This window comes from Vespa velutina, chromosome 2, assembly GCF_912470025.1.
Source record: "Vespa velutina chromosome 2, iVesVel2.1, whole genome shotgun sequence".
Classification (NCBI taxonomy): domain Eukaryota; kingdom Metazoa; phylum Arthropoda; class Insecta; order Hymenoptera; family Vespidae; genus Vespa; species Vespa velutina.
The window spans coordinates 5,271,810-5,291,307 of NC_062189.1; the positions used below are offsets into that span (position 1 = coordinate 5,271,810).

The 19,498-nt window shown below is 40.4% G+C and overlaps 1 protein-coding gene and 1 long non-coding RNA gene across 4 annotated transcripts in view; one reads left to right on the plus strand and one right to left on the minus strand.

Moving 5' to 3' along the window:
* Positions 1-10,797, minus strand: part of LOC124947227 (protein glass) — a 192,674-nt gene extending 181,877 nt beyond the window's left edge. The window contains exon 1 of one of the 2 annotated variants that reach the window (XR_007100346.1): positions 9,698-10,797. The gene's annotated coding sequence lies outside the window, so the exon portion shown is untranslated. The remainder of the gene's footprint in view (positions 1-9,697) is intronic. The other variant, XM_047489090.1, reaches the window with a different exon arrangement.
* Positions 9,688-15,643, plus strand: LOC124947243. Of its 2 annotated transcripts, none has more exons than XR_007100355.1 (3): positions 9,688-9,929; positions 14,749-15,051; positions 15,247-15,643. It is a non-coding gene; the product is annotated as an uncharacterized LOC124947243 (long non-coding RNA). The 2 variants fall into 2 exon arrangements; XR_007100354.1 differs by lacking the exon at positions 9,688-9,929 and adding an exon at positions 13,807-14,056.
* Positions 15,644-19,498: the final 3,855 nt, after the last annotated feature.

A 19,498-nucleotide genomic window follows, 5' to 3' on the forward strand; every position in this document is an offset into this window, starting at 1 on the left:
CGCTCGTAGTTAAGGTCGCCGATACCGCGAGAGCCGAACGAAGGACGGCCGATGACTTCTCTCTTATGGAGAACCGACAGCCTCGATGCTGCGTTTTAAAGCCGCCACGTTGACTCACCGCGCTCGGATAAACGCGGAGGTGTATATTAAACAAACTCAAACTTTGCTTCTCCTTTTTTATCTTGAGAATCGTTTCGTATGCCTCTCTAACGTTTTGCTTCTTTATCTTTCATTCTTCCTTTTTTTTTTCCTCTCTTTTCTTTTCTTTTCCTTTCTTTCTATCTTTTTTTTTCTTTTTCTTTTTTTTTTTTTTGGTTTTTTTTTTACTCTTCGTTCCTTTCTTTTTTTTTTTTTTTTTTTTCTTTCCTTTCGAAATGGTACGAGAGACTGTTTTAATCCTACGCGTATTACCTAACGTTTATTTAGACGAAAATGAAGGAATGAATTTTTTTTTCTTTTTTCTTTTTTCTTTTTCTTTTTTTTTTTTTCAAGGAAAATTTTCTTATTGGTTTATAACGAGTAATGAGCGTTAAAGTTATATAGGTAAGTTTCATTGAGAGGGGCGGTGGTAAGGTGGGGGTGGGGGAGCGGAGGGAGAAAAGATGAAGAAAAAGAGAAAAGAAAGATAAAAGGAAGGAAAGAAAAGGAAAGAAAAGAAAAGAAAAAAATCAAAGACAACGAAGAGTCGAGAGAGAAGTCAGCTTTCTCTTCGACTTCGTCCCAGTCCTGAAAACAGAGACTCGTCCGAGTCGCACGGTCATGCGTCAAGATTTTAAGCAAACACGAGGTTCGCGCGAGAGCACGTACGTAGTACGTACATACAAGCCGGTCATGGCACGGCCGTACAAGACCGAGTTAAAAAATACTCGCATTTGTTCTGTCTCGAAGACCACTTCGCGGACGTATATACACCCTACTAGAGGAGTCTAGCTCCGAGAATTCTCTTCTCGATATAACCGCTGTCGCGAGCTATCTCTCTCTCTCTTCTCTCTCTTCTCTCTCTTCTCTCTCTCTCTCTCTCTTTATCTCTCTCTTTCTTTCTCGTTCGCCTTGAGAAGGTCTCAGCTTCGAGGTCGAAGGTTCAAAGAGAACGTTCGACGTACATATGTATACATATATATATATATATATATATATATATATATATATAAATGGTAATTAATAAAATTTTAATGTGATTCATTCTTTATGATAACCATTTGATATCTCGTTGGTAGATCTAATACTTATAGATATACTACATACATAGGATACTTTCTCGTACGCTCCGAATTACGACGTTAGCATACCTAATGCATTCTAATGCGCTCGTCCTAATCTGAAAATGGAAAGCCGATTTCTTCGTAAGCTAAACTATGTATGCATGTATGTATGTATGTATGTACATAAGTATGTATGCAAGACGATGTAGCAAGGCGATATATCACGTTCCGTTTTTCCACGATGCTATCTGGATATGGAGGAGAAGAGGGAAGAGTCAACGTCGTTGAAGTAACGTAGAGAAGACGAGAGAGCAAGTGGAAAGCGTAGGCGGGGCGCATACCAGAGGCACCTGCTCATTTACTTTGCGCCGGCGGTCGGTAGTCGATGGTAGTAGGGGGCTCCTCATTAGGATTTGCCCCTACCATTCCATTCTAACATCGTTCGTTGGATCTCGACAGCTCGAGGGGTGAAGAGAGAGAGAGAAAGAAAGAAAGAGAAGCATACATAGCTTCGACTATATCGTTTCTTTCGCGTCTACTTCGTACGTCGGCCAATTAATGAACTTCTTTCACGATATTCTCGTTCGAAACGAACGAACGGTGGGAGAAACTAAGGCTTCAGACCGGCTCGGTTAGCATCGAGAAGTAGTAGAGACGAAGACAAATAGATAAAGGGAGCAAAAGAAAGATATATATATATATATATATATATATAGGCGCGCGCGCGTGCGCGCGCACACACACACACACACACACACACGCGTACACACACGCATATATATATGTATAAGTTAGCTCGCAACCTACAACCTACGAGAAGCGTTAAAAAGACCGATGACTACCTTGCCTCTCACCTGCGAAGGCTGAACGAGAGAGGAAACGTTCGATCGAGTCACTCGGAAGAAGGAAACGAGACGAACGATTGGTTCCACGTATCAACGAGTATACCGCCTACTTCTTCTTGCGAGAAACCGCGAGTATAGTGTATTCTCTCATACCGCTCTGCTCGCCACCTACTCTACCATTTAAATCGAAGCGAGAAAAGACGATACGTGTCAGCCATTAATTCTTCGTTTCACGGCCGTACGAGATTCGACCTGATTTAACGCGTCTTCTCTGGATGCTCTACTTATGCGATTGGTTCGCTATATTTTTTTTTATCCTCTCTTTTTTTTCCCCTTCCTTCTCTCTCTCTCTCTCTCTCTCTCTCTATCTCTATCTTTCTCTCTCTATCTTTCTCTCTTTTAACGAATTCGTGACGCACGAGAATTCTCTAAAAGTTTAAATTGGAAAGAAAGAAAAAGAATTTTAATCGAACGAACCCGTTGAATTATTCTTGAAAGTCCTATAAAGGAAATATCCGTTGGTTACGCTTTTCCCACGTACATGGCACCTTTTCTTTGCCACCTGTTGCTACTCTCGTTTACGAGACCCCTATAGAGAGAAAGATTTCCTCGTAACCGTAACGAACGCCGGCGGTAGCAGCATCGCCGAAGAAGGACGCGAGCCAGCAAGGAGAACGCATCGCGGAGCACGGAATTTGATGAACACTGTGGGGTTCGCGAACCTTATGTTTTAACATCTAAATCGTATAGATATTCTAGCTCTAGCGAGAGGGGACTCTCAGCGTATTGGTAAATTAATGACGCGAGACTGATAATGCCGAAACGTTTTGCTTATACGATCGGTTTAAATAAGTTATCCAATTAAAATGATATCATTGATCTTCAATGGATCCACGATATATGAAGTTTCTTTTCTTCTCTTCTTTTTGTTTTTCTTTTTTTTTTTTTGTCTTTTTTCTTGACTCTTTCTTTTTTTTTTTTTTTTTCATTCAAACGGAATGATTTTGAAAAGTCACGTAAATTTCGAAATTTCACTATATTTCAATTATATTTGATTATGTTAAATAATCGATCGATAGACAAAAGACGATCTATCGATCGTCTATTAAAAAATTTCGATATACAATCATGATTAATATTAGTTAATAGACTGACGTGTAAAACGGTAACGGGGAACGTAATTCTTCCTCGTTCGTATAAAGTCCCGTCTTGGTCGAAAGTTTCAACACCCGAAGAGATTTACGAGGCGGCGAAAGGGAAAGAGAAGGGAGAAGGATAGAGGGAATAAGACGAAGAAGGTAGTATTACTGACTGAAGAAGGACGAGAAGGGAGAAAGAAAAATAGTCGAAACCACAAGGTAAGCATCCCTTCTCTTTCTCTCTCTCTCTTTTACTCTCCCCCGTCATGGGCGTGCGCCACGGGAACCCATGGGACTTCGTGTAAGATCTCACATAAAGATCGTCGTCTGTATGCAATAATGGGCTGCTTGGACGTCTTGTCGCCCGTATTCCTCGTCGTCTCCGTCGTCTCCGTCGTCTCCGTCGTCGTCGTCGTCGTCGTCGTCTCGACCGTTATGACGAAGTTTGCTTGTTGCAGCTTGCTTCCCCACACGAAATGTGTGAGAACGTATGTATGTGTTTATACGTGGGTGCATTGCCGTATGTACCTTTCAGATTCTTTCTCTTTCTCTCATTTTCTCTCTTTCTCTCTCTCTCTCTCTTTCTCACATTCTTTGTCATACGCTTCTACCCATGATACACAATGGCGCGGGAGCAAGGCAAAGCTGCAGGGGGTGCGTTGTAGTCTTTACTCTCTCAATTTGTTCTTTCCGTATTAGGGCGCAATAACCAGACCGAAAGCAGGTCGTCTTCCTTCACAGTGAAGACGATCGATGTCCGTCTACTGTATCTGGTTCATGTATCAAGAGACGTCGAGGTGTATTTTAAAGGGTCGTCCAATGGTTTATGACTTTTTAAATTATATCCTTAATCTTACGATAATCAAGATTATATCGATATTTCATAAGTTTCGCGAATATATTAAGGATTGATATAAATTTATAAGAACGAGAAAATTATTGCACCGAGTGTACCTACACTTACTTTAGTTAGCCGTCTTGCACGATGTGAATGTAGAAACATATGTTCTACGAATATATATATATATATATATATATATATATATATATATATATATATATATATGCACGTAAGTCTATAGAAAAGAATTGCAACGTGACGCTCATTGTGATTCGCGGTGACGCGTATCACGTAAATGACGCTTTTAGGCCGAACGAATGGAAGGCGTCCTACGGCGTTACGAAGTATGTTGACAGAATTGACGCGTAATTGCACGTTACACTTTAATTTCGCTACCCATAATAAAGCCTTGTTACTATACACTGCCTGCGGCACCTCTTCGGTAGTTCTGCGCCGCGAGTGCCTTCCATTCAACGGCACCGACGCAAAATGTTTCAGGAACATTCGCTTGTCTTGCATCTCTCTAGCCCTTAGAAAAAAAAAGAAAAAAAGAAACGAAAAAAAAAAAAAAAGAAAAAGAAGAAGGAAGTAATTTGTTAGTGAAGGTATTTGAATAACGATCATTATCTCGAATATCCATTTTCGAGAATATTTCATTTCTTCGAATTACCGTCGCAACAATTAATTAAATTAATTATGTTATCGAAGAAAATTAAGATCATCACATGCCTGAACTTATCCTGAATCCGCACGTTCGTTAAATATTGGCTAACTTCCTTCAGAATCAAGGACACCCAACGGTTTTTATGGTTATATCTCAGAATGGAGGACAATGGTCAGTAACACGCTGACGGTGGTGTCCATAGCGATTTCAAGGCGTGTTACTATTGTGTCCTGTCTTAAATGGACCAAACAGAATCGACGGGTGGTCCTTTTTTCTCAAGACCTTTTCCTTCGGTAGGGTCTCCTTAATGTCGTAGCGCACGATGAGTCAAAGAAGAAGACGCCCGCAAAAATCGATCCTTTGCGACGTTCGTAAATGGAATCCCGTTGGGATCCGAAGGGCGTGTAAACGTTCTAACTATCCTAAACTTCTTCTGATTTATTGTAGGCAAGCCAAACGCGAGTAGCTACACGCACGCGACGATCGTTTGCTCGGCGTGTCCAGCCACGCTAACAAATCGATGCCTACCTACACGAGCCACTCGTGTCTCCCTTCTTACATCTTTTCTTGATTTTGTTTCTTTTTTTCTTTTACTTCTTTTCTTTCTTTTTTCTTTTTTTTTTTTTTTTTCATTTTCTTTTTCCACATTTTCCTACCAGCTTTCATAGAGGAAAGAGGATATGGATAGGAATACGAGCTGGTTATGATTTCTATCTCTCCACGGTAGCCCTTGCTCACGCGTGTTACAACGTTACATTCTATCCGTTGCTCTCAACATTTTTCCATTCCGATCCAATTTCAAAGTCATTTCTCATGCTCATAGACGAGAAACGAGTTTAAAGTAAGTACGATAATAACGTTTGAGTATTCCTAATCTTTCTGTTTATTACGATCTTCTCTCTCTCTTTCTCTCTCTCTCTTTCTCTCTCTTTCTCCTTTTCTCTCTTTAATCCGTTCCAATCGGTAGTCTCCAAGTCGAAAAGCAAGGGAATTAAAAGGTAGGGCGAACGTTGCAGCTTCCTGATGGATGGAGTGATAAAAAAGTGAGAACGAATGAAGAGAAGAAGAAAGAAAGAAAAAGTAAGAGAGATAGAGAAAGAGAGAGAGAGAGAGAACAGAGGGTGGTCGTAATGAAAAAGAGAAGGAAAGAAGCTGTTGAATCGACGAGGACTCTGATCCAAGGCGGACTACAAAGGAGCTTGCCTCGTCATGCCTTGAATAGCTTTGGTAAGGAGGTAGGATTAGCTTAGTTTAAGTTACGAGGGTGGTGCTGGCTCCCCTTCCAGTCTTGAATGGGGCACGTGCTACCACCGTCGTAATCTTTCGACCAAAAGCCAGAAAGACCCTTCTTTCTTTTTCTTCAGATTCTCCTGCGTTTGTCTGTCTGCCTGTCTGTTCATATGTATTCGCTAACTTACGGCTCGCGACTAGGATCGCTTCTTCTAACTTCTCGCGTTTCTTTTTACCGACGGTAGTTTGAGAGAAGAACAGCTGCTCGTTGGAAGATCGAATTAGCAGCGACTCTCCCTTCTTAGCGCACGTGCTCGAATGACTTCCTTTCCGGTGATGATCTATTTTGCGATCTATCAGAAAGATCGCTAAATCTTTGATGAGACACGTTCGAACTTTTATACAAGATTATTACATTTAAACAATAATAAATTTTATAGACTTAAATAGATTTACAAATATTATATAACTTTTTTTCGCTTGTTTCATAAAGTATAGATGGAGTAAACGTGAACTTTCTTGTTTTTTTTTTTTTTATTCTCTTCTTTTTTTTTTTTCTTTTTATTTGAAGTCGTTCGAACGAGTTGCTCGAAAGTAATGCGTTAGTACATGGTAAAGAAACGGTTGTTAAGCGTGCCAACCCTACGATTGTCTCGACGTCGCCCTAGGCTTTTTCTTTTTCTTTCTTTCTCTCTCTCTCTCTCTCTCTCTCTCTCTCTCTCTCTCTCTCTCTCTCTCTCTCTCTTGTAAGGATCGTGCAAAGGAGAGAGAAAAGAAAAAAGAGGTGCTGGCTCGCGTGTCGAGTACGCAAATGCGTGCGCACTACGCATCTGTCTCCTCTCTCAGTTCTAGGGGCCACCACGTACCTACGTATATTTATACACCTACACGTAACTTCTTTTCTGTCACGAATATAGGTTCTTACTAGGAAATAATACCTACGTGTATAGGTGTGTTTCGACGAACGAGTTCGGGCACGCGAGAGGTATACGTGTGGTGATATATGGCGTGTACATAAGGTCGGGAACATCCAGCCACTAGTTGCTATGCTACCGGTATACCAAGCTCGTGGTTCCGCCGATATCGTCGTCTATGGTGAATTTCTATGCGGCGGTGAGTCTGTTACTAGACGCTATCGCAACTCTTTCTCTTCCTTTTATACAAGCGACGACGTACTGCAAACGCGGATTCTTTGAAGTGAACCTCCCCGTCGATGGATCACTTTCTATTTTCTTCTTTTTTTTCTTCTACTTCTACTTCTACTTCTTCTTCTACTACTTCTTCTACTTCTTCTTCTTCTTCTTCTTCTTCTTCTTCTTCTTCTTCTTCTTCTTCTTCTTCTTCTTCGCGAGACAAGTGCCCGAGTCTTTGGAAGAATTCATTGCCTTCCATCGGGCAAATTTCAATCGTCTTATCTATATCCGCATTGTCAATAACGAACGAATAGAAAAAAAAGTAATCGAAATAAAATGGATACCATAGTTCATCTAATCTTTCTCTAACTGGGCCAAGAAAATTTATCTAATCGTACGACGTATCTTTTTTTACTCTACGTGATCGGACGACGAATATCCAGGAACCAGTATCACTGAGTTGGTATCTGCACATGTTAAAACTGAAAACCGTATGCTTTGTGCTCGTGCAGTAGCGTTTCAATGAACGGCTCGGAACAGACGATTATAGAGGTTGTGCATAAAACGATATAACGAATGCAAGGGACCGGTACATTGGCTACTATTTGCTATGCAATCGGAATATCCAACTGGGGTTAGAGTGTTACCGAGCGAAGCGAGGTCAAGAATTTCTTTGGGCCAGCTACGGGAGAGTGAGTAACCGACTTGTGAAAACGTTTTTCTACTTGTTATATTCTAACCGTACTCGCGCAGATCAAATATTCCTGTATTGTCCGACCGTTTTATCGAATCGATGGATCATCGAATATAATTATGGAAAAAAGTCGGGAAGGATAATAATGTCAGAGTTGAAAAGTTTCGGGAGAAAGCGTTTACCTTATTTTATCCCATTACGGAGAAGAATTTTCACCGATTTCAAGCTCGATCCTGATAATAAAATATGAAAATTTATATCATCTCCTCTTAGACGTTCGACTATACGTATAATCGTAAAAGTAAACGTATGTATGAAGGTATATCAAGAAAGCAGACAGCTCGCTCGAGTTCGTTTCTTAGGACGTTTGCGCGCACGCAATGTGTTACGTAAGAAGGTGACTGAATCACTTGCGTGTGAATTATGAAAGTACTATTATTATGCGTTTCTCGTATCACTCCTATCTCCTTTGTGCTGCCATTATCTCACCTCTCGGTTTTTTCTATTCCGCATACTCGCCCGTGATTTACACAGTTGCTCTTTCTCGACGTACCAACGGAGAACGGGCGAGAGAAGGAGAGAAAGAGAGAGAGAGAGAGAGAGAGAGAGAGAGAGAGAGAGAGAGAGAGAGAGCTAGGAAACTCGATCGTTCCCGATCAGTCCACTATACCCTTCTCCTACGGAGATGCTTTCCTTCCTCGCGAAATCGCTCGTATTTTATCCCCACTGTGATACACGCGCTCTTCTAACGCCACGTTAATACGACTTTACGAGGAGCTTAAACGGTAGTTCAATGCCGTTCGAAACTTCGTATGATCATCGATTCGTACCCCCCAAGTTCTGGCTTTTATCATCGATTACGCTAGACGATATCAATTATCGTTTGGCGATCCTATCGTTTTACTTTATCGTTATTCGTTAAGGGAGCAAACTTTCCTTTCAACGTATACTTATATGTTCTTATCTATGTATAAGTAATTTTCTCGCTACGCACTATAAATAAATATACATATATACATATATATATATATATATATATATATATATATATATATATATATATAAATGTATGTATATATGTATGTATGTATGTATGTATGTATGTATATATGTATATGTATATATGTATATATGTATGTATGTATGTATGTATGTATGTATGTATTTCGATGAACCATGATGCACAGAAAGAACATTCGAAAGTTATACCCCGAGTGAATGTATTTCGAGAGAGAGTGGATATATCGTAAAGTTAACGGTCTTATCTATGCTCGACAGCTTTACGCCGATTCGTTGTTCGCCGAAGTGTACGCGCACGAGCCATGTCGTTGAGAAATGGAATAGAACAAAGCGTGATTTAATTGTCAACGGTGGAAAGGTTAATAAATACAGCGATGGAGAGCGAGATAGATCGTTCCGACGAGACTCCAATGCCCGTGGTAAACGATTCTCGATAAGCGAGGACAACCGTTTCTCTTAATGATGTCTTCACTCGTTAAATCGACATTGCGCCCCCTTACTTAAAGCAATTAGCGCTCTAACTTTCACGGATATCTCGAATACATAAGCGTACATACTTAACGTCATTTATGCGTCGAGTTATGCGCGATGAACGACGTTCGTTTAAACGTTTTTATCCTTTTTTCCTTTTTTTTTTTTCCTTTTTTCTTCTTCTTCTTTTTTTTTTTTTTTTTTTTTTTTTAATCTTGTTCTTCTACAAATGAGCTTTTCATGCATTTGAAATTTTTCCTACGAAATTTCTCTTCGTTACGTGTGTCAACGGTAAATTGAGTGTTAATAAATTCGCATTTAATATCTCTCGTTAGCCGAGAACTTTATAAAAGATTTCTATTATTTAGATTGACGTTATAGAACGAACGATGATCGTTACGTATTATTAATTGATTCGAAGAAGTTTATTAAAAAAAAAAACTTGGAAAGATACTCACCTTCTGCGCAGACGGCAGCGTGATCTTACTAGTCGACGGTCGTTCAATCGTGGCGACGAACGAAGTATCATAAATAACGCCAAGTTATTGATTTCCGTAATCTTTTTCACAGGATTCCTTCATATAATCGGATTTTCATTGTCGAGATTTAAGATAATATATCTGTCACAAAGTTTAATCCACTGTGTTTTCACGTTCGTCGACATAATAAAGAACGAATAAAACACTCAAGGTAAATAAGTTTAATATAAACAGTTCACAAGGTCAGAGTTTATACTTCCAAAAAATTGTCACTGGATCGATATCGAGACTGGATCTAGATTGAAAAAATCCAAAAGTAACTTCGTTATAAACGTCGGAAATACATATTTCCGATTAGTAGTAGTAACTCGTAGCGTGTCGCGAGCACGTGGTGGATGATATCATCGAGCGGATCGTCGACTTTCGCGCCGAAACTCCTTCGGCGAAAACGAGTGACTCCTTCGACGGTGAGCAGAAAACGGAAGCAAGCACAGCAGCAACAGGTGTGAGTACGTTCAGAGAGAGAGAGAGAGAGAGAGAGAGAGAGAGAGAGAGAGAGAGAGAGAGGGAAAGATATATGTATTGGTTGTGTGTTGTATCAATGCGAGACGTTCTTCCAAGGGAAGAAAAAGAAGAAGAAGGAGTGAGTGAAAGAGTGAGAGAGAGAGAGAGAGAGAGAGAGAGAGAGAGAGAAAGAGGGAGATAGATAGGTAGAGAGAGAGAGAGAGAGAGAGAGAGAGAGAAAGACGCGAAAACGTTCGTAGGAGGAAGCTTGTCCAAAGGAGGAAGAGACGAAGAAGAGTAGGAAAAAAAGAGTAATAAGAAGGAAAAGAGAGAAAAAAAAAGGAGAAAAGGATACTTGGTCGATGATGGTGTAACACCGCGCGTAGTAGCGGACAGTCGGCGACTAAGGCCCCGAGGAGAGTCACCTCTCTCTCCTTCGTCTCTTCTCTCGTGTCCTCTCTTCCGAAGCTTCTCTTCGTCCCTCTCTCTCTCTCTCTCTCTGTCTCTCTCTCTCTCTTTCTTTCTTTCTTTCTCTCTCTCTGTTTCTGGTCGTGCGAAGCACACGCGTGCGTGCGTGAATGCGTGCGTGAGTGCACCTCCTGCACGTACACCTCGTGCTCCCTCTCCCTCTTCTACCCCCTCCATCCACCCTCGACGCGTTGGTAGCTCCCTCTTTCTCTTCTTCATTCAACGAAGTTTCTCTTCTTTCTCTCTCGTACCATCGTTGCTGCTGCAACCGGCCGCCACCGCACTCGACACTCACGTACACAGTTACATATATATATATATGTGTGTGTATATATATACATACATATATAAATACGCGCATACACAGTTACTATTGGACGAGGGAGCGTGGATATTGGTCGGTACGTCTTTTTCCCTTTGAGGATAGTATTAGTACGAGAGGGAGCAAGAGAGCGAGCGAGCGCGCGCGCACTCGACCCGTGGCTTAGCGCGGTAGGAGGAGTGGGAGGTGGGACACGCGACACGAGGCCCCATGGGAGGGGGGAGAACGCGTTGGACGGAGAGGGGATGACCTCCCCTCGTTTCTCTATCCCTCTCTCTCTTTCTCTCATTTTCTCTCTCTCTTTCTCTCTCTTTTTCTCTCTTTCATTTTCTCTCTCCCTTTCTCTCATTTTCTGTCTCCCTCTCTCTTTTTCTTTCTCTCTCTCTCTCTCTCTCTCTCTCTCTCTCTCTCTCTCTGTCTATCTATCTCTTTCCTTTTTTTCTCTTTCTCTCTTAATTTTTCTCTCTCACTCACTCTCGTTCGTTCCGTCGTTATTTCAGAATCCTGCTTCCCGATTAATCCACCTTGTTCCGAAAGTAGTTACGCGGGAAATTCACTGTCAGAGAGAAAAAGAGAGAACTCGGGTAAGCTCTAGCGTGGTAGATTTTAATTATAAATCTCTATAAGTAATATTTCATACGTGTAGAAAATAAGAAACTTCTGGATTGCATATGTTTCATTATTATTAACGATTATTATTAATGTTGTTTCTCCTTTTAAATAGATATTTCTTTTCGTTTTTGTTTTTTTTTGTTTTTTTTTTGTTTTGTTTTAAAGAGAGAAAAAATGACAGGGTTCTAATATGTGTGGTGCCATCGTGAACTTATCAGTTCAAAAGCTGCGACTTGACGAACATTATGAATTCTCAGATCGAGTCGATAATTCATGTGAAGATGACAAGATCTAAGCTCATCGGTTCGGTTTGTGCCCGCATGATCGATCGTGCGATCGTTGACAAAAAAAAAAGTGAAAAAGAACGAGAGAAAGAGAGAGAGAGAAAGAGAAAGAGAGTAAAGAAAGAATACGTAAGTCGTACGTGCTCGTTCGTTCATGCTTGTCACTGGTTCTGTACGCGGTTGAGGACTACGCGTGATTTAAGCTGAACTACGTCGCAAAATTCAACCCCCTGAGCGAAGGGAGAACTAAAAAGAAAAAAAGAAAGAGAGAAGGAGAGAGAGAAAGAGAGAGAGAGAGAGAGAGAGAGAGAGAGAATGTGAGAGTGAGAGTTCTCTCCTCCCTCCTGGTTCCCACGCCGTGATTCCATCACCTCCTCCTCCTCCTGAACAACTCACTGCTCTCCCCAATGGACTCCTCCCATTCGAAAGCAACCCCCCTTTCGATGAGAGAGAAACGGTAACATCCCTCTTCCCTTTCTCTTTCTCTCTTTCATACTCTTTCTATCGCTCTTTCTACGTTCTGACTCGTCACGTACGTAAACCCCCGGTGGTAGTAGAAATACGAAAGGGAAGTTAGAATTTATTCCCTACCGTGTGTTTCTTTTCGAGAACGATAAAGGAAGAATGGTTTCTATGTGTTATTTTACGTATAGTTATACAGGTATATGAAAGGACGTTCCAATTGTCGTACCCCTAGCACGTTATTTTATTTTTGATTATAACATTTTTATACATCGTAACTTTTTAACCTTTCATGAAGAACACTCGTAATTTAATATACCTTTTCATTTGTAATTTAATCCATTCGTATATATTGGTACGCGCGACAAACCGCAAATAACACGAAAGGAAGCATGTTTACTTTCGATCCTTCAAATAATCCTTCTTTTTCTCTATCCTTACCTCTTCCACTATCCGGATCACGTTTTGTAATATTAAACGGACGTTTTTCGAATGTTCACGGATAACAAGTTATCGGTGTAACGCTAGGAGGATTAATTTGCATGACCGATAGGTATGATCATCGAACACGAGTTGTAGAATCCAAAATACGAGCTTGAGAAAAATTGGTAGGAGGAAGGTTTAAAGTGCGAGACAGAAGATAGATAGATAAGAGAGAAAGAGAGAGAGAGAGAGAGAGAGAGAGAGAGAGAGAAAGGGGGAGAGAAAGAGAGAGAGAGAGGAAAAGAAAGAGAAAGAAAAAAAATATTATACATTATATTGAGTTGATCGAAGCTGGGCGTGAGCGCGCTGTCAGACTCGACCGAGCAGCGATGTTTTAATTAATGTATCGATAGTGGCCAGGGCAGCAGTATATCGAGCTTCGTCCCTGTCGATATATCGAGAGCCGTTCGCAGAGCCCACGCACAAGTCCTTCGATAATAATTAGGAGGATCGTATAAAGGAGACTGTCTCTTAAAGGATAAAAAGAGAGAAAGAGAGAGAGAGAGAGAGAGAGAGAGAGAGAGAGAGAGAGAGAGAGAAGACGACGGGAAGATTTCCTTCGAAACGAAAAACGAAGAGACGAGATGAACAACATTCTCCTCCCTTTCATTTGCCTTTTCTCTCTCTCTCTCTCTCTCTCTCTCTCTCTCTCTTTCTTCTCTTTATTTAAATCCTTACTCAGATCTCGATTAATTATACCTACGTAAATATAATATGTTAATCACTGGTATATTACGGGTGGTAATTGATTCGGAGGATACCACCAGGCTCCATCTTAGCGATTTCTTTCCTTCTTTCCTTTCTTCATTCATTCATTCATTCATTCCTTCCTTCTTTCCTCTTTTTCATCTTGTCGTGTACGCCGATGATATTTCTTTTTTATTTGTTCTTTCTTTTCTTTTTTTGTTTGTTTGTTTGTTTGTTTGTTTGTTTTTTTTTTTCTTTTAGAAAAACGAGGGATTCGATTTCTTGGCATACAGGTAGGACTTTTATTTTGGAGGATCCACGTCGTTCTCGGCACCACGTCGCCGTCGCCGTCGTCGTCGAAGTCGTCGTTGTCGTCGTTGTCGTCGTTGTCGTTGTCGTGGTCGTGCTCGTCGAGCAACCTGTTCGATTACCATATATCTTGGAAGGAAAGGCGACAATGGCGTGGTGCGCGAGACTACTTTCGCAGATCGCCATTCCGTGATTATACGTCACGACGTACGTATAATCGGCGAGAGGTGCGAACCGGTTTGATATTGGTTCGAATGTTTCCTCTTTTTTCTCTTTTTCTTTGTGTCACGGTTACTCCGGCACAATTCTTGCGTTAAATGACGGATGATCGCGGTCCGCGAACGTCTCTCTTACGTAAGTCTCTCTTCCGATGATAGTTTCGAGATCGGTGAAATAATGTACATATACATATATGTAGATATATGTGTACGTTGGTATACGTGTTTATGTTTATATCGAAAGATTCGATCGGGTGACTTGAAACGTCCTCGAGAAAGACACTCGCATGAAAAGGAAAAAAGTCGTGGTGGCATCGAAGCGAATATTTCTCGAACGATTTATAAATAAGCCACGATAACGTTGTATTATCGTTATTTGCTTTGGATATTCGTGTGGGCGTCTGGCTCGTTCATTCATTGACCGCGGACTTTTTGAAATCGTCTTCGTCTCGATATCGTCGTATAAAAACCATATTTTCTTTTAACAACATACATATACATACGTAGTTATAACACGTTATACGTATATGTGTGTATGTCTATCTTCGAACTTGTTATTTTTTTCTCCCCTCGATAACATTTACGTAATGATAAACGTTCTCTTCGATGCCACGAAGAAAATGTAATCGTTCAGTTCGATCATAAAGATTTGCCTTTGTTAATCGTCGTACGTTCTTTCAGATAATTTATTGGACCTTGTCAAAGCACGCAGTGCTTTCGTCACGTTTTCTTTTCCAAGTGAGCCACCCACTTTGGCGGAGGGAACGGGAACATCGACAATTGATCGCAATTGATCCCATCGCCATGGCCAATGCGACAATCTCCGAGCGGCAATCCGTTTGCCACGCGAAACGTTTCAACGCGTAGTATCGTCTCGCCTTGAAAATTTATCCGAGTATTTCCAATCGACGAATTGATTTAATCTATAAGTAAGATACTTTGGAGAAAAGACTTTGGAGAAAATTTCCAGATATATAATAATACGTAGGTAGTAGTTTTTAATTAATATTTTGTATTTATTTCGATGATCTCTATCTAAGCTGATCGTATTTGATCATATAAATACGAATAAGTATCTCGAGTTTCTTTCTTTTCGGATCTTTTTCTTTTCTTTATTATTATTATTATTATTATTATTATTATTATTATTATTATTATTTTTCTTTTTTTTTTTTCTAGACGATTCTCACGTTCGTATCTCTTTTCAAGGCATCTTTTTTACAGCTTACACCGATAAATAAGCTTACGAGATTTTCGGCGACTGGAATATTTTTCATACTACGTTCTGTGATTACATTCACACACGATTGAGCGTATCGTGCGTGGGCGTAACGCTAATGAAAGATAAGAGATAGTATATTTAGAGCTGCGTTCACACTAACACAGAGCAATAGGATTGCGATATCAGTAAGTGGAAAGTGGTATGCCAAAAGTAATTATTCTCGACACTCATTGATATTTTAATTTATTTAATTAAGAAATTTAGATATTTTTGTAAGTTTATTTGTCAAGAAAATTATTGAAATATTATACGATTAATTTTTAGAATATCGTTTTTCATTCCTACCGTAATAAAGCAAGCAAACGTTCGAAGTTTCTTTTAAATAAGGGGGTCTACCAACTTTAAATTCGATAATGAATGTAATCAACAGAAATAACATAGAATCTTTCTTGGTCTCGGTTGGCTTGAGATATAAGTCCAGGTACCTATATATTCTCTGACCACAGAATGACTAATAATTAGACTTTGAGGGGAACCTTTTTGCAAGAAGGAAGAGAACAAAATTCCGTTTGTTGACCTATGGCCGTCGCAAACTTTTGAATCCAAATTCCTTTACGACGATGTACAAGTAAGAAGCAGTAAAGTTCGTTACTTCCTCAGTTAATTAACTAACGCGTCACGAAGAGTTGAGTACAGACATACTAACATACACATCCATACAAATATATATGTACATTGGTAACTGAGAGGATCGAAGATGAGAAAGAGAAAAGTCTGAAAGCGGGCCTCCTACGGACCCCGATGATAGCAATTAAATTAAAGCGAGATCTCGCCCCGGCGATAGACCTACAATTAATCAGCGTCGTGACAATTGGACGTTTCATTAACGGCTACGGCCAAGTGAAAGAGAGAAAGAGAGAGAAACAGGATAAGGCGCGTCAAAGAGCCCAAGTGAAAATCTCGCGCGAATCCGGACCCACCTGAAGCGCAAGAGCATCAGAAAATTAATCGACCGTCCCATTAGTATTCCAATCTTTTTCGGCATACTTTGTAACATATTCGCGAGCTCGAGATATAAATAGTTATAGCTGTAGTTAGGTATGTCATTTTGCGAAACGAGATATCTCTCTCTCTCTCTCTCTCTCTCTCTTTTTATTTATTCCTTCGATAAAAATAAAATATCGAAAGGTGGGTTTCAAATTCGAAAGGTGGGTTTCAAATTCGAAAGGTGGATTTACTTGATATTTACGTACATAGCTGTGTGGTCGAGTCTCGTCGGTTCATTGATAATGATCGATGTTTCGGACTATCTATTGCCAGATGTTTTCGGGGACTTTGGGTCGCAAAGTTTCTCATTGAATTCGATAGACGTCTGGCTCATCTGCTAGTCAAAATAGGTCCTTGATTCTGTCTTGACTTTATCCATGAAAGTTTACCTATATAGAACAGAAATGGAAATATAGAAATGTTTACTCTTTCATTTTATTTCTATCATTTGAAGAAAATTCAGATCTCAACATTTTCCCATAAACGATTAAAGAAATAGAGTGAAAGATAGAGATAGAGATAGAGAGAGAGAGAGAGAGAGAGAGAGAGAGAGAGAGAGAGAGAGAGAGAGCGTGAAAGGGAACATAAATTAAAGTCGAGTATCGTAACATAGGGTTGGAAAAAGTAGTGGTATTCGATATATATATCACCTATACGATGAAAAGAAGAAAAATCGAAGGGCGATCTATCGGTAAGGCTAGAACGAGATCGACTTAAGCCTTAGCTGTGTCTCGTCGTCGATCCCAGGAGCAATTAAGCCTTTTCAGATTGCGGTAACGCGGAGGCCGCGTTGCAACTTAATACTCACGTGCACGGGGCACTTCACCTCGTGCCTTTTCTTTCAGCACGGTAAACGGTTTGTCGATCTTGATGGATCGATCGATCACCGGTGCTCGAGCAACGTTCGACTCGGTTGCCTTCTCGTGCTTTTCGTTTTCTAGTCGCGTCAACGGCGATTTCGACGATGTAAAACCACCGTTCGACGAAGTACGTACGATGAACGAGAGAAAGAGTAAAAGAAGGGACGGTAGAGAAGGAGGAGAAGGAGGAGAAGGAAAAATAGGAGGAGGAGGAGGAGGAGTGGGAGGCAATTGCAAAGGCGGCTTACGCGACGCTGCTTCGAATTTACATTGCTTACGGAAATCAAACTGCGTCGATCGCTAACGCCGAATAAATGAATATAGATTTGCAAACGGTACGAGTGCAACTTCTATGTATCTCTAACTGGGACCTACATTCGCATAGCAACACGTCCCTCCGTATCCTTTTTACCTATCGTTTTCTAAACTATTTTCATTGTCTCTCACAGAAAGTCGAATAAAAATTCGTATCAAAAGATTCGATCAATTTATAGAAATATTCTCCGTTAAGAAATATTATCCTTTTATCATGCATGCTGAATTTAATCATGCATACGTGACAGTGCGTTGTGATTCATCGATTTAATATCAAAGATCATGACTTGAGAAAATCATGATATCTTAGAAAATAGGTATCGCTATAATTTATATAATTATACTTGATTGCTCTTTCAGATACGTTTTTATATTATTTCCTCCGCCCCCTCCTCTCCCCACTTAACCACTAATCCCTAAGAAAGATTCTTCTCAGAATTGACGTCTAGGTGTTCGTAGGTTTTAGGTCAGGAGGAACGATCGGAACCCGAGAGAAAAGAAATGCGAGAGGAGAAAGAGAGATATCGATGCATAAAGAAAGACTGCGGATCGGGTCCTCGGGATTCTGCATAATTCATTTGGCCGTCCGCCGAATGCATATTACCTCAGGATATCTGGTCGAGCGAAGAAGCGGGATCAGGATGCAAGGACCTCCGCTCTGAATATGAGACCGAATTGCCGAATCGTCTGGAGATCGTTTGGAATCGATAAACGTCCGTCGTCGTCGTTGTCGGCGTTGTTCGATTAGGATCCAGATCCTTGATCTAGTAAGAACGATTTGGATAGAAGCTTAGAGAAAGAGAGAGAGAGAGAGAGAGAGAGAGAGAGAGAGAGAGAAATAACTAACGTTATTAACGTATATTAACAAGTTTAAACAGTTATTTTTATATATGATAAGAAATATCATATAAATATGTCATTTTATTAATAAATATATTTTTGTCGAGTCAAGCGAATAATTTCCATCAGAATATATAGGATGAAAAATTTGAAATCAGTTGAAAATTCGATTCGTCCATCGAATCCATTTTTGTATACTCTTAAATTTTCATTAAATCGACAGTTACCTGCCTATCGATTTTTTCCGGAAGCGAGAGTCTCTTTCTGTGGTATCTTACCGTGTTAGTAATAGGAAGGTGCTCTCTGTTGGCTCCTACGAGCGGGTCCTTCTTCTTCTCGTCTTTCTTCTTCCCTCGTACACTTTGCCTTAGGCACCCCAGGCGAACCGGAATCAAGTTCAATTGTCTCGCGATGGCTTTTGGACGCGTGAGAAATCGCAAGCAGCTGTTTCTGGCCGCTCCTTGCACGGCAGTGACGTCACGTCACGTTTACTTGTCGTTTATTTGCCGTCGAGAAGAGGAGGAGAAGGTGGAAAATACATATGTGCTAAAGGAAGAGAAAAAGAAAGAGAGAGAGAGAGAGAGAGAGAGAGAGAGAGAGAGAGAGAGAGCGATTGTGCGTTAGTTGGGCATGCAAATTAGAGACGTCCACGTCTCGAAAGGGTCCTGCGAGTAGAGAGGAAAGGGTTTGACCCTGAGGGTCCTAATATAGTAGCTCTACGTTTTGCACCCTCGTATGAAGAAAAGAAAGTTCCTCGATATCCTCTTTCGAAAATCCCTCTACTCTTTATTTCACTCCTTTCCCACGACCGCCCTCGGCCCGTACCACCATGAGTCTTTTGCATTTCTCTACATCTTTAATTACTTGTTTTCTAAACGTCGTTATTGCGAAGCAATACGATTATGAGGCCGTGAATCGAAGGGATAATTACACGCATTGCAACACGTGTGTTCGCTCACGATTCGATACGATTAACATTTCATAAAACGTACAGACGTATGTATATTGATATTATACACTAGCACATTCTTCGTATTAAATTAATTTCTCGTTTGTACTATACGCGTAGTAGGCATGACGCGAACACTCTGAGTGGTATTTAATTGTAAAACAAAGAAATGGAGAAAAAAAAAAAAAAAAAAAAAAA